Source organism: Lampris incognitus, chromosome 13, assembly GCF_029633865.1.
Source record: "Lampris incognitus isolate fLamInc1 chromosome 13, fLamInc1.hap2, whole genome shotgun sequence".
Lineage (NCBI taxonomy): Eukaryota > Metazoa > Chordata > Actinopteri > Lampriformes > Lampridae > Lampris > Lampris incognitus.
This window is the reverse complement of record NC_079223.1, coordinates 11,243,612-11,255,351: the sequence shown is the minus strand read 5'-3', so window position 1 is coordinate 11,255,351 and position 11,740 is coordinate 11,243,612. Positions and strand designations below refer to the sequence as shown.

At 47.6% G+C, this 11,740-nt stretch overlaps 1 protein-coding gene across 2 annotated transcripts in view; it reads left to right on the top strand.

Annotated features, from left to right (window-relative positions):
• The first annotated feature begins 719 nt into the window (after window positions 1–719).
• The window catches only part of LOC130122731 (signal-induced proliferation-associated 1-like protein 2), a 116,803-nt gene continuing 105,782 nt past the window's right edge, over window positions 720–11,740 (top strand). For both annotated transcript variants that reach the window (XM_056291724.1, XM_056291723.1), the window contains exon 1: window positions 720–830. The gene's annotated coding sequence lies outside the window, so the exon portion shown is untranslated. The remainder of the gene's footprint in view (window positions 831–11,740) is intronic.

The following is an 11,740-nucleotide window of genomic DNA, read 5'->3' as shown; positions in this document are numbered from 1 at the left end:
CCTTCTTTCTTTTTTTTTATCCATACGACCGCGTAGCTTCGGTTCCATGGAAACAAAAGGCTGTCGCGGCCATTTGACGTCATCAACTTCGGGGACGGCGCTTTTAAGACCGGCAGATGCTGAGACGCATTTGAGGACTTTCGCATGTTTTGGGGCTCGAAACTAGTTTTGAACCATTGCTTTGATTCGAACCGTATAATTTTGAATAAAATACATTTGCTACAGTTGACAAGTGCATCAAATCTCAGGAATCAGGCATCCGTTATTTAAAAAACAAACAAACAACAACACACAAACAACAACAACGACAACAGCATCAAAGCGGTTATAATATGACGTGTCAAAAATAATAAGATCTCGATCTCGATTCGCATATCGTTGTAGTAAAAACGTTCCCGCGGGTGACCAGACGATGCCGCTGTAGTGCCTCGTGGCCCGCCCAACTTTATTAAACGTTAATGTACCTGGTTGCTGTGACGTCACACGCGAGGTATCACAAGAGTTTGCCTTTAGCCCACGTTGCCTGCATTGTAGTCCCTGGTGCGCATAACGGCTTCGGCCGCCGTCATTACTCCGAAGATGGCAAACTGGCGGCTGAATATTGGCTGGGTCCCAGCAGAGGGGGGCGGAGTTGTGCCCGGCACGTTGTCGTCACTGAGAAAGGTACTGGATGGATATTGCATTAGTCGGTACAACTCCAGTCGGGTGGCTGAGAGTGAGAGAGAGAGTGCGTGAGAGAGAGATCGTTGTTGCCGATATAACTGCTTTTTCTTTCACTGAGGATACCTAACCACGCAGATAACAGCTCGTCGGACGCATCCGCATGCAAGGTAAGGTCACAGCGTATGTTCCCGCGGATCGATCCGCAAACAGAGAAGTCTGGGTGTCATAGCTGTGTTGGACGATGTGCATGTTTTTTTTTTGTTTGTTTTTGGTCTTGCACAATAGCGCAAAACACAGAAACTTGGGCGATTTATTTTGGGCTTGACTTAAAAAACGGAGGGGGGGGGGACCGTTCCGTTAAACCGTGAAGTAGCACGAACAGGAACGGCGAAGATAAACTGACCGGATCTCTTAACGTTGTCGGTCTCCCCGTGTTGGGGCAGCGGTGGATTGTTTGACCCCCGTTTTACCTTTTGACACTTAACTTAATCTTGGCTTTTCTTATTAGACAGGGGGGGGGTGGGATTTGTTGGTGCGCGCATTCTAACTTATTGCAAAACGCACCCATTTGAGTGACTGTCGCGACAACGCGTCATCGTGTTGCCCGGCTCTCAGGTGGGCCACTGTGCTGTGACAGCAGGAATATTGTTTTTTCCTCCAGCATTTACTCAGATCGGCGTTTAGCGTGTCTGGGGAAAGCTGGTTCTTTTTGTTTACTGTAGTGCTTGTATCAAACGCTAGAGGGCGATCGACGTTCTACATGTCATGGACAACGAAGCCTGCACAAGATGAAAAACTCATAGCTTAAGGTTTTACGGATCACATCATACTTTTTCTTTGTTAACCACGTTGAGATGCGCGTGTGTCCCCGTGAACGATGCTACCCGCGCGCCGCCTGGCTGAGTTGTGGTGCTGCGTATCACCTGATGAAGACGACGTTGGTGTAGTAACCCATTAAAGGGAATATCTTCAGCAGCATTTGAGGCTCATCAATGAGCTAAGGCCGAGGCAAAGATCTCCAGAACAATATGTCCTTACGTGCATCATGACGGCTTGGTTTCTCTAAATGGAATAATCGATGGCTTGGGTTCGGTGCCTGATCTTCCACAGTATGTTCCTCTGCTTTATTTTGCTTCATTGTCAGCTGTCTCTGTGGCCTCCCTCAATACACAACACATGTTCCTCAGGGAGAGTAAACAAATGGGGGGGAAAAAAACTGCGTTCCCCCCCAGGACCGTATCCTTTACTGTCTTCCTGTAGGAAGTGAAGCCTGCAACAATTAAATTCCCAATAAAGGAAAACAAATGGACCCACTCCTACACTGGTGGTGGTAGTTTAAAAGTAAAATATGTTTCTGTTTCTTTGTTTCCAGTGCCTTGCATTGCATTGCAGGGACTTTTATTGTCATTATTATTCCTTTGGCATTAGAATAAAGTCACAATTAATCTCGCTATGTTTGTTGTACAGATTGATTAAATAAATAATGTAGTTCCTGTACAGGGCTGTACGTCATTGAGTGGGGAAAGCAGCATTATGAGAGGGCCTGAGTATGCTGCTTAGTGCTCGTTTTAGTGTTCAACGTTTTGTATTTGAGCAGCACACACAAGTTTGTCTTAACTCCAGATGTCAAAGGCCAATGCACCAACAAAATAACTGCAGGGGAATTTAACAGATCTCAGTTTATAAAAGTCTCCAACTTCTGCACTGACCTCTGAATGAAAAGTGTATATGGTCATTTGAAAATGTCCCCCCCCCCCATCATGTAGCATTTTTGCTCATGCATACGAAATCCATTCATCTGAAGATCTTAGTTCATTGGTCACTGGAGTGCACGTGTGCATGCACACGCTTCAACTTTTGCTCAACCTGGCATTTAGCCATTATTTTGTAGCTGTGTCTAAATGAGTCCCTGCACTCCCAGTGTATTCGCATTAGTATGGTAGGGTTATCTTCTTGCTGCTCTGTATTGCCGTCACGATAGACATCACTGAAGGAAATAACTGTCTTCCCAGATTTTAACTCCAGACTTTACTTCAAACGGGAAGAATATCCGAGTCTCCCCCAGTTGTCTAGATGAAAATAATACCGTGCACTAGCTCACGTATACCCCCTCTTCTTTGAGAGGTGCCACTGCCGTGCACCCCCTACCAGAGAGGGCTCTCGTGCAGCCGTGATAACGACAGCACCCAGGAAAAGCCTCTTCTAAGCCTCAGTCTGACTGGAGATTATCTTCCGCATTCTGTAGTTATTGAGATGCTTAGAGGGGCCTGGAGGAAACAAAAAAAGGAACGGTAGGAGCAGTTCCTTTTGCATTGACTAAATAGACAATAGGTAATTGAGCCTGATAGATAGACCTTTCAAAATAATGGTAAGGCACAATGGGCGTTTGCGCGAACAAAAGGGCACCTGTCAGGTTGGACAGGGAAACTGCTTCCTGTGACATGCCCACGGGGTGGTTATCATGGCAGAGCTGTGTGAGATATCCCCTGGCCCGATGGAGTCGGCGACGCCCCGCTAGAGTTACAGCAGCTATATCCCGCTCGTCTCGCGGACATCCCCCGTGAGACCTGCCGAGGCAGAGTCCCCGCCGCCCAGGCCGCGGCGTGATAACACAGAGCCGTTGAGCTGTCCCTGCCTTCCTCTGGTCTCGAGAAACAATTCAACAGCTACGACTTGTTTTAACCTTCTTTTTAAATTGCCCAGACTGGTGGGTGCACTGCTCCCTGTTGTCCCCCTTGGCTCCTTTCCCACGGTGCTTTGCTACCAATGTGCTGAGTAGCCGCGATGTGGAGCCCAGTAGGAAAGAGGAAAAAAAAATGCTGAAGGGCTTAAGTTTGGCCCTCGCTTGTTAAGCGCTGATGCACTTTCCCTCTTTTTACCATAGAGGCTCGCTTAACTATTTGGTTACCCCCCCCCTCCCCCGCCCCAAGAACAAAAAAAGATCCCACACCTCCTGCATGTGACTAGGATCAGGAAGCCTGGCCTGGTCCGGGCTCATGACAAGCCTCCCAAGCAAATCCTGCTGCTGCTCCACAAACAGCCAACCAGCAGACTGGGAATCACATGCTGCCTCGCTGCCGTGTTGTGGGGGCCGGGCTCCATCTCTGCCATGTCCCCTCTCTCTCTTTTTTTTTGCCGCACTTTGTTTAGACAGCAGCCTTATATTTATGGGCGGTTTCTTGGCCCACTCATCATTGTCAGGAAACACATAGATGCCATCATTAGTTTGATGTTTTTCTAAATCACTTGAGACACTGTCGGCCTTCATCTTTTTGTGCTCATTGTTTTTCTGTTTTGTTGCCCGCCCCCCCCCTCCCTAAAATGGGCAGTAGAGCTTTCAGAAGAGGGTGGAGAGCGTTGACCCCTCGTGCCACCGCGGTCTGTTTGTGATGGATGTGAGTGGTTCGTTGAACACTGGTTTGAAAAGACGGACACGAGGGCAGGCGCCGGGCCTTTTTTTTCCCCCAAAATAAGAAAGCCAAAATCCCAAAGGGTAGGATTTAAAATGCTTTAAATTGGGATGTCATTGGAATAGTGTAGTTTGAAACACTGGTGAGCAATGAGAAGGTCAGGTGTATACTAGCTAATCTGTCACATCAGTGAAAACAACTCTAGTCTATTATTGGCGGGATAATGCAGCACCCCCATGTGGTCATCTGATAGATTGCTTTCGTTTTTGTTGTTTTTGATTTTTTCCCCTTTTCCTCCCCAATTGTATCCGGCCAATTACCCCACTCTTCCAAGCTGTCCTGGTCGCTGCCTGCGCCCCCTCTGCCGATCCGGGGAGGGCTGCAGACTACCACACGCCTCCTCCCATACATGTGGAGTCAGTCTCCAGCTGCTTCTTTTCACCTGACAGTGAGGAGTTTCGCCAGGGGGACGTAGCGCGTGGAAGGATCACACTATTCCCCCCCAGTTCCCCCTCCCCCCGAACAGGCGCCCCAACCAACCAGAGGAGGCGCTAGTGCAATGACCAGGACACATACCCACATCCGGCTTCCCACCCGCAGACACGGCCAATTGTGTCTGTAGGGATGCCCGACCAAGCCGGAGGTAACACGGGGATTCGAACCAGCGATCCCCGTGTCGGTAGGCAACGGAATAGACCACTACACTACCCGGACGCCCCATAGATTGGTTATTTAATGTCTAACAAATGCTAGATGTGCAGTACTGCCATGTAATATAGTTAGTCGAGACCTGGATACTACTTGTAGGTGCACATGCAGTACGTAGGGTCTCAGTTTTCTTATTTGTGTCATTATAGCGCCCCCTCCGAGGGATGAGACAGGTGAGCCTCGGTGGGTTTGCTGTCTACATTCGCAGACTAACTAGCCTAAGGTCGCCGTGTCGGGTTTTTTCGGGGGGCCTTCCAGCATATTATATGTGCATGACACATCGGCTTCCCTTGTGCAGCCTCTTCAGCATCATGGGTATGAAGACTTCATGTCTCACACCTTGTGCAGCCTCTTCAGCATCATGGGTATGAAGACTTCATGTCTCACACCTTGTGCAGCCTCTTCAGCATCATGGGTATGAAGACTTCATGTCTCACACCTTGTGCAGCCTCTTCAGCATCATGAGTATGAAGACTTCATGTCTCACACCTTGTGCAGCCTCTTCAGCGTCATGAGTATGAAGACTTCATGTCTCACACCTTGTGCAGCCTCTTCAGCATCATGGGTATGAAGACTTCATGTCTCACACCTTGTGCAGCCTCTTCAGCATCATGAGTATGAAGACTTCATGTCTCACACCTTGTGCAGCCTCTTCAGCATCATGAGTATGAAGACTTCATGTCTCACAACTTGTGCAGCCTCTTCAGCATCATGAGTATGAAGACTTCATGTCTCACAACTTGTGCAGCCTCTTCAGCACCATGGGTATGAAGACTTCATGTCTCACACCTTGTGCAGCCTCTTCAGCGTCATGGGTATGAAGACTTCATGTCTCACACCTTGTGCAGCCTCTTCAGCATCATGGGTATGAAGACTTCATGTCTCACACCTTGTGCAGCCTCTTCAGCATCATGGGTATGAAGACTTCATGTCTCACACCTTGTCCAGCCTCTTCAGCATCATGAGTATGAAGACTTCATGTCTCACACCTTGTGCAGCCTCTTCAGCATCATGGGTATGAAGACTTCATGTCTCACACCTTGTCCAGCCTCTTCAGCATCATGAGTATGAAGACTTCATGTCTCACACCTTGTCCAGCCTCTTCAGCATCATGGGTATGAAGACTTCATGTCTCACACCTTGTCCAGCCTCTTCAGCATCATGGGTATGAAGACTTCATGTCTCACACCTTGTGCAGCCTCTTCAGCATCATGGGTATGAAGACTTCATGTCTCACACCTTGTGCAGCCTCTTCAGCATCATGAGTATGAAGACTTCATGTCTCACACCTTGTGCAGCCTCTTCAGCACCATGGGTATGAAGACTTCATGTCTCACACCTTGTGCAGCCTCTTCAGCACCATGGGTATGAAGACTTCATGTCTCACAACTTGTGCAGCCTCTTCAGCATCATGGATATGAAGACTTCATGTCTCACACCTTGTGCAGCCTCTTCAGCATCATGGATATGAAGACTTCATGTCTCGCAACTTGTGCAGCCTCTTCAGCATCATGGGTATGAAGACTTCATGTCTCACACCTTGTGCAGCCTCTTCAGCATCATGAGTATGAAGACTTCATGTCTCACAACTTGTGCAGCCTCTTCAGCATCATGAATGAGTATGAAGACTTCATGTCTCACAACTTGTGCAGCCTCTTCAGCATCATGAGTATGAAGACTTCATGTCTCACACCTTGTGCAGCCTCTTCAGCACCATGGGTATGAAGACTTCATGTCTCACACCTTGTCCAGCCTCTTCAGCATCATGGGTATGAAGACTTCATGTCTCACACCTTGTGCAGCCTCTTCAGCATCATGGGTATGAAGACTTCATGTCTCACACCTTGTGCAGCCTCTTCAGCGTCATGAGTATGAAGACTTCATGTCTCACACCTTGTGCAGCCTCTTCAGCATCATGGGTATGAAGACTTCATGTCTCACAACTTGTGCAGCCTCTTCAGCATCATGGGTATGAAGACTTCATGTCTCACACCTTGTGCAGCCTCTTCAGCATCATGGGTATGAAGACTTCATGTCTCACACCTTGTGCAGCCTCTTCAGCATCATGGGTATGAAGACTTCATGTCTCACACCTTGTGCAGCCTCTTCAGCATCATGGGTATGAAGACTTCATGTCTCACACCTTGTGCAGCCTCTTCAGCATCATGGGTATGAAGACTTCATGTCTCACACCTTGTCCAGCCTCTTCAGCATCATGAGTATGAAGACTTCATGTCTCACACCTTGTGCAGCCTCTTCAGCATCATGGGTATGAAGACTTCATGTCTCACACCTTGTGCAGCCTCTTCAGCACCATGGGTATGAAGACTTCATGTCTCACACCTTGTGCAGCCTCTTCAGCATCATGGGTATGAAGACTTCATGTCTCACACCTTGTCCAGCCTCTTCAGCATCATGGGTATGAAGACTTCATGTCTCACACCTTGTGCAGCCTCTTCAGCATCATGGGTATGAAGACTTCATGTCTCACACCTTGTGCAGCCTCTTCAGCATCATGGGTATGAAGACTTCATGTCTCACACCTTGTGCAGCCTCTTCAGCACCATGGGTATGAAGACTTCATGTCTCACACCTTGTGCAGCCTCTTCAGCATCATGGGTATGAAGACTTCATGTCTCACACCTTGTCCAGCCTCTTCAGCATCATGGGTATGAAGACTTCATGTCTCACACCTTGTGCAGCCTCTTCAGCATCATGGGTATGAAGACTTCATGTCTCACACCTTGTGCAGCCTCTTCAGCATCATGGGTATGAAGACTTCATGTCTCACACCTTGTGCAGCCTCTTCAGCACCATGGGTATGAAGACTTCATGTCTCACACCTTGTGCAGCCTCTTCAGCATCATGGGTATGAAGACTTCATGTCTCACACCTTGTGCAGCCTCTTCAGCACCATGGGTATGAAGACTTCATGTCTCACACCTTGTCCAGCCTCTTCAGCATCATGGGTATGAAGACTTCATGTCTCACACCTTGTCCAGCCTCTTCAGCATCATGAGTATGAAGACTTCATGTCTCACACCTTGTCCAGCCTCTTCAGCATCATGGGTATGAAGACTTCATGTCTCACACCTTGTGCAGCCTCTTCAGCATCACGGGTATGAAGACTTCACGTCTCACACCTTGTCCAGCCTCTTCAGCATCATGGGTATGAAGACTTCATGTCTCACACCTTGTCCAGCCTCTTCAGCATCATGGGTATGAAGACTTCATGTCTCACACCTTGTGCAGACACTGTTGTGTGTCACTTTTCACCAGAGATGGGAGAGGACGGCGATAGCTTTTCCACAGTGCCACGTCGTCTTCTCGTGGATAAATGAGATGTGCCACGCGCCGTGTTGCTCGGGGTGGTTTGTGGATGGCTGCCCCCCCCCCTCCCCCTGGGCCGCGTTTTGTGTTGATTTGTTTGTTTTTGCTTGAGCAGATGTATGGTTGATTAATCTGACTCCACTGATACGGCTAAGCCTTGGCTGGTGCGTAGATTGAATGCAGATGGACGACGTGGTTAGACGGATACGTTGCGTGCCAACAACTGCCTTTTTTGCCAAGAGATTTCCGCACTGTAGTTTGGCGTCACTCGGCAGATACGAACATGGTCGGGCTCGGTCAGAAATATGTCAGAATGATCCCGGTACATTTGCTGTCACATTGATGCTCTGTTTTTTTTTTTGAAATTTTTCTGCTAATTCACTTCCAGACATATTTGGCATCGCTTAATCACATTTTAGTCCACGCACAACGTGATGTTGTCGGTCTGCATCTCCCGGTACTTCTGCGTTGCAGGCTGAAGGTTTTGTGTAGTTCTAGTAGAACCTCTCAGCACTGGTGCTGAGACGGTTGGTCGATTAATCGATAAGTCGATCGGCAGAACATGTTATTTTATTTTATTTTATTTTTGGGGGGATCCCCCCCCCTTGTTCTCCCCAATTGTACCTGTCCAATTACCCCACTCTTTCGAGCCGTCCCAGTCGCTGCTCCACCCGATCCGGGGAGGGTTGCAGACTACCACGTGCCTCCTCCGATACACGTGGAGTCGCCAGCCGCTTCTTTTCACCTGACAGTGAGGAGTTTCACCGGGGGGGGGATGTAGTGCATGGGGGGGATCGCACTATTCCCCACAGTTCCCCCTTCCTCCCCGAACAGGCGCCCCGACCGACCAGAGGAGGCGCTAGTGCAGCGACCAGGACACGTACCCACATCCGGCTTCCCACCCGCAGACACGGCCAACTGTGTCTGTAGGGGCGCCCGACCAAGCCGGAGGTAACACGGGGATTCGAACCGCCGAGCCCTGTGTTGGTAGGCAACGGAATAGACCGCCACGCTACCCGAATGCTTGATTGGCAGAAAATTAATCAATTATTACTTTGGCAGTCAAGTATTTGTTTGAGTCATCCGTCAAGTGAAAACACCAAATATTGGTTGGTTGCAGTTTCGTAAATACTAAGATTGGCCTGTTTTCTTCTAATTTACATCATTTTGAAATGAATACTTCTTTATGTTTTTATGGCTGTTGGCCAGACTAAGGAAACAGTTTTGAGACATCACTTTGGACTCAGATGGGCGTTGATCCATATTTTGCACTTTAACAGACTAGATGATTTATCGATTAGTCGAAAACACAAATCAGTAGATTAATCGATTATGAAAACAATCGTTAGTTGCAGCCCTAGTTGACACTCTTGGTACCATCTCCTCTTGTAGGACAATAAAATATCTATCTATCTATCTATCTATCTATCTATCTATCTATCTATCTATCTATCTATCTATCTATCTATCTATCTATCTATCTATCTATCTATCTATCTATCTATCTATCTATCTATCTATCTATCTATCTATCTATCTATCTATCTATCTATCTATCTATCTGTCTGTCTTTTATAATAGTAAACTGATTTTGCATTCTGAGTGTTTAGTTGCACCGCGTGTGTCGTATCCCATGCGGTGCAACCTGCCAGTTTTCATCCTAAAAACACCTCCTGACGGACGCAGCAGTGCCACAGCCGGGGGGAAGCTGCCATGGCCGGCAGGTGGTGAGACGACAGGTAAACCTTATATGCTGATAAAAGTGCTGCATCAGACGAGGCCCGTCTACGTCTGGTGCTGCACGGCCGTACGTTGGCGAGGCCCGGCGTGACGCAGGGGCGGGGTATAGGTTCAGGGGTTGAGCCCTGTGATGACCCACTTTACCATCGTTGCCCACTAGTGCATAGTTAGAGGGATGGGTGGATGGATCTCAGATTAGAGAAGATAAGATTAGGCACAGATGACTCATTTTTGCCAAGGCGTTGGGTGGTTTAGGCTCCGTTCTGGGGTTTGATCACATGCTAACGCGAGAGGTTCAAGGCGTTCAAGGCAAAAGCAGGGCGAGGATTTGTCTGTGAATGTTCTCATTCATCCAGGTCATGGTTATCCAAAGGTCCAGTTGCACTTGATTCAACTCCTTTGGACAAGGCGAGGATTGTTGCAGGCGGCAGTCAGTTAAATAATGATGCAAATCATTAGTTATGCATGTGTGCAAGCATGCATGCATGTGTGCAAGCATGCATGCATGCATGTGTGCATGCAGGTATTGTATGTATGTATGTATGTATGTATGTATGTACAGCGCTGGGGGGTAAGGGAATACATGTCACGGTGTTACGTGTTTAGAATACAAAATATGAGTAACTGTACTCAAATACAGTTACAATTTAAATGTACGGTATTCAGAATACAGTTACTTTCTTGAAATTAATGGATTACTTAAAAATTATTAGATTATTTGGTGCCATTCTTCTTTTAAGAGGATTGCGACACAAAATGCAGTGAAAGTGAGACCCAGATGTTAGTTGAGCAGTAAAACAGTATGCTATGTTTTCATCTTTGTCTAAGGTTTGTCATTCTAACAGCTATGGAAATAAAGAAAAGGACAAGGAAAAGTTCTCTTCTTTCTTTCTTTCACCAGATTAAAAAATAGATCTGTTGTGTTTGCATACTCTTCCAGCCTTCGTTAATATATATTTAAGGTGACTCAAATCATTCAGCCAGCTGATCCAATAGAAGAAACAGAGTAGTCTACTCAAGTAAGTAGTATTGTGTGAATGCTGCATGTACTGTTACACAAAACGTAAGAAAATATTAAAGTAATCCAAAGTATTTAGGATACGTTACTCAGGTTGAGTAATCTAACGGAATACGTTACAAATTACATTTCATGACATGTAATCTGTAGGGGAATACTAAGCCACTCGGTGCAGAGTTATGAAACTACCATGTGACCAGCTTAGACCAGCGGGAACCGTGCTGTTTGGATCAGGTTCTTTAAAACCTATATTGCAGACCCCACGTGGTCCCGCGCACTAACCTCGGTCCTGCACACGGCTGACAGACGGAGACTCTTACGCTCTTTACGTTTGGTGGCGGCTTACAGATGTTGCTCGGAGTCAACATAAATGTTTCTGTAAGCTCATTTTCCCCCCACTTGAATGGAAAGCGAGATGCCGCCGTTTAATCCTCACGATCTTTCAACACAACGCTGCAATGTGGGTCACCCCCGTTCAGGAAGGGCCCATCTTCATCGTCGGTATTCCCTGAGAGCATCGCCGAGGAGCCGCTCGCCACGTTTTGACCGCGTTCGGCTGAAATGCCGTCGCTTCTGTGTTGGCTGCCGAGGCCAGATGAGACCAGACCGGTTTTCCCCCACAGGCCCGCCGTCTCAAAACCAGAAGCCCTCTTCAAAGAAGGGATTCTTGTTCCTTGTGGTTTTACTTTGGCCCCTCTCTCTCTCTCTCTCTGCAAAGTCTGGGTGGTGGTCAGCGGAGCAAACACCACTTGTCAGATCCGTGAATGTGAGCGGGGCGCTCGGTTTCACCGGGCCGATCATTAACCAGTGTCACCGCAAAATACCTCAAGTTCATGCATTATGGATTCGCTATTGTCAAGTGTATAGGAAA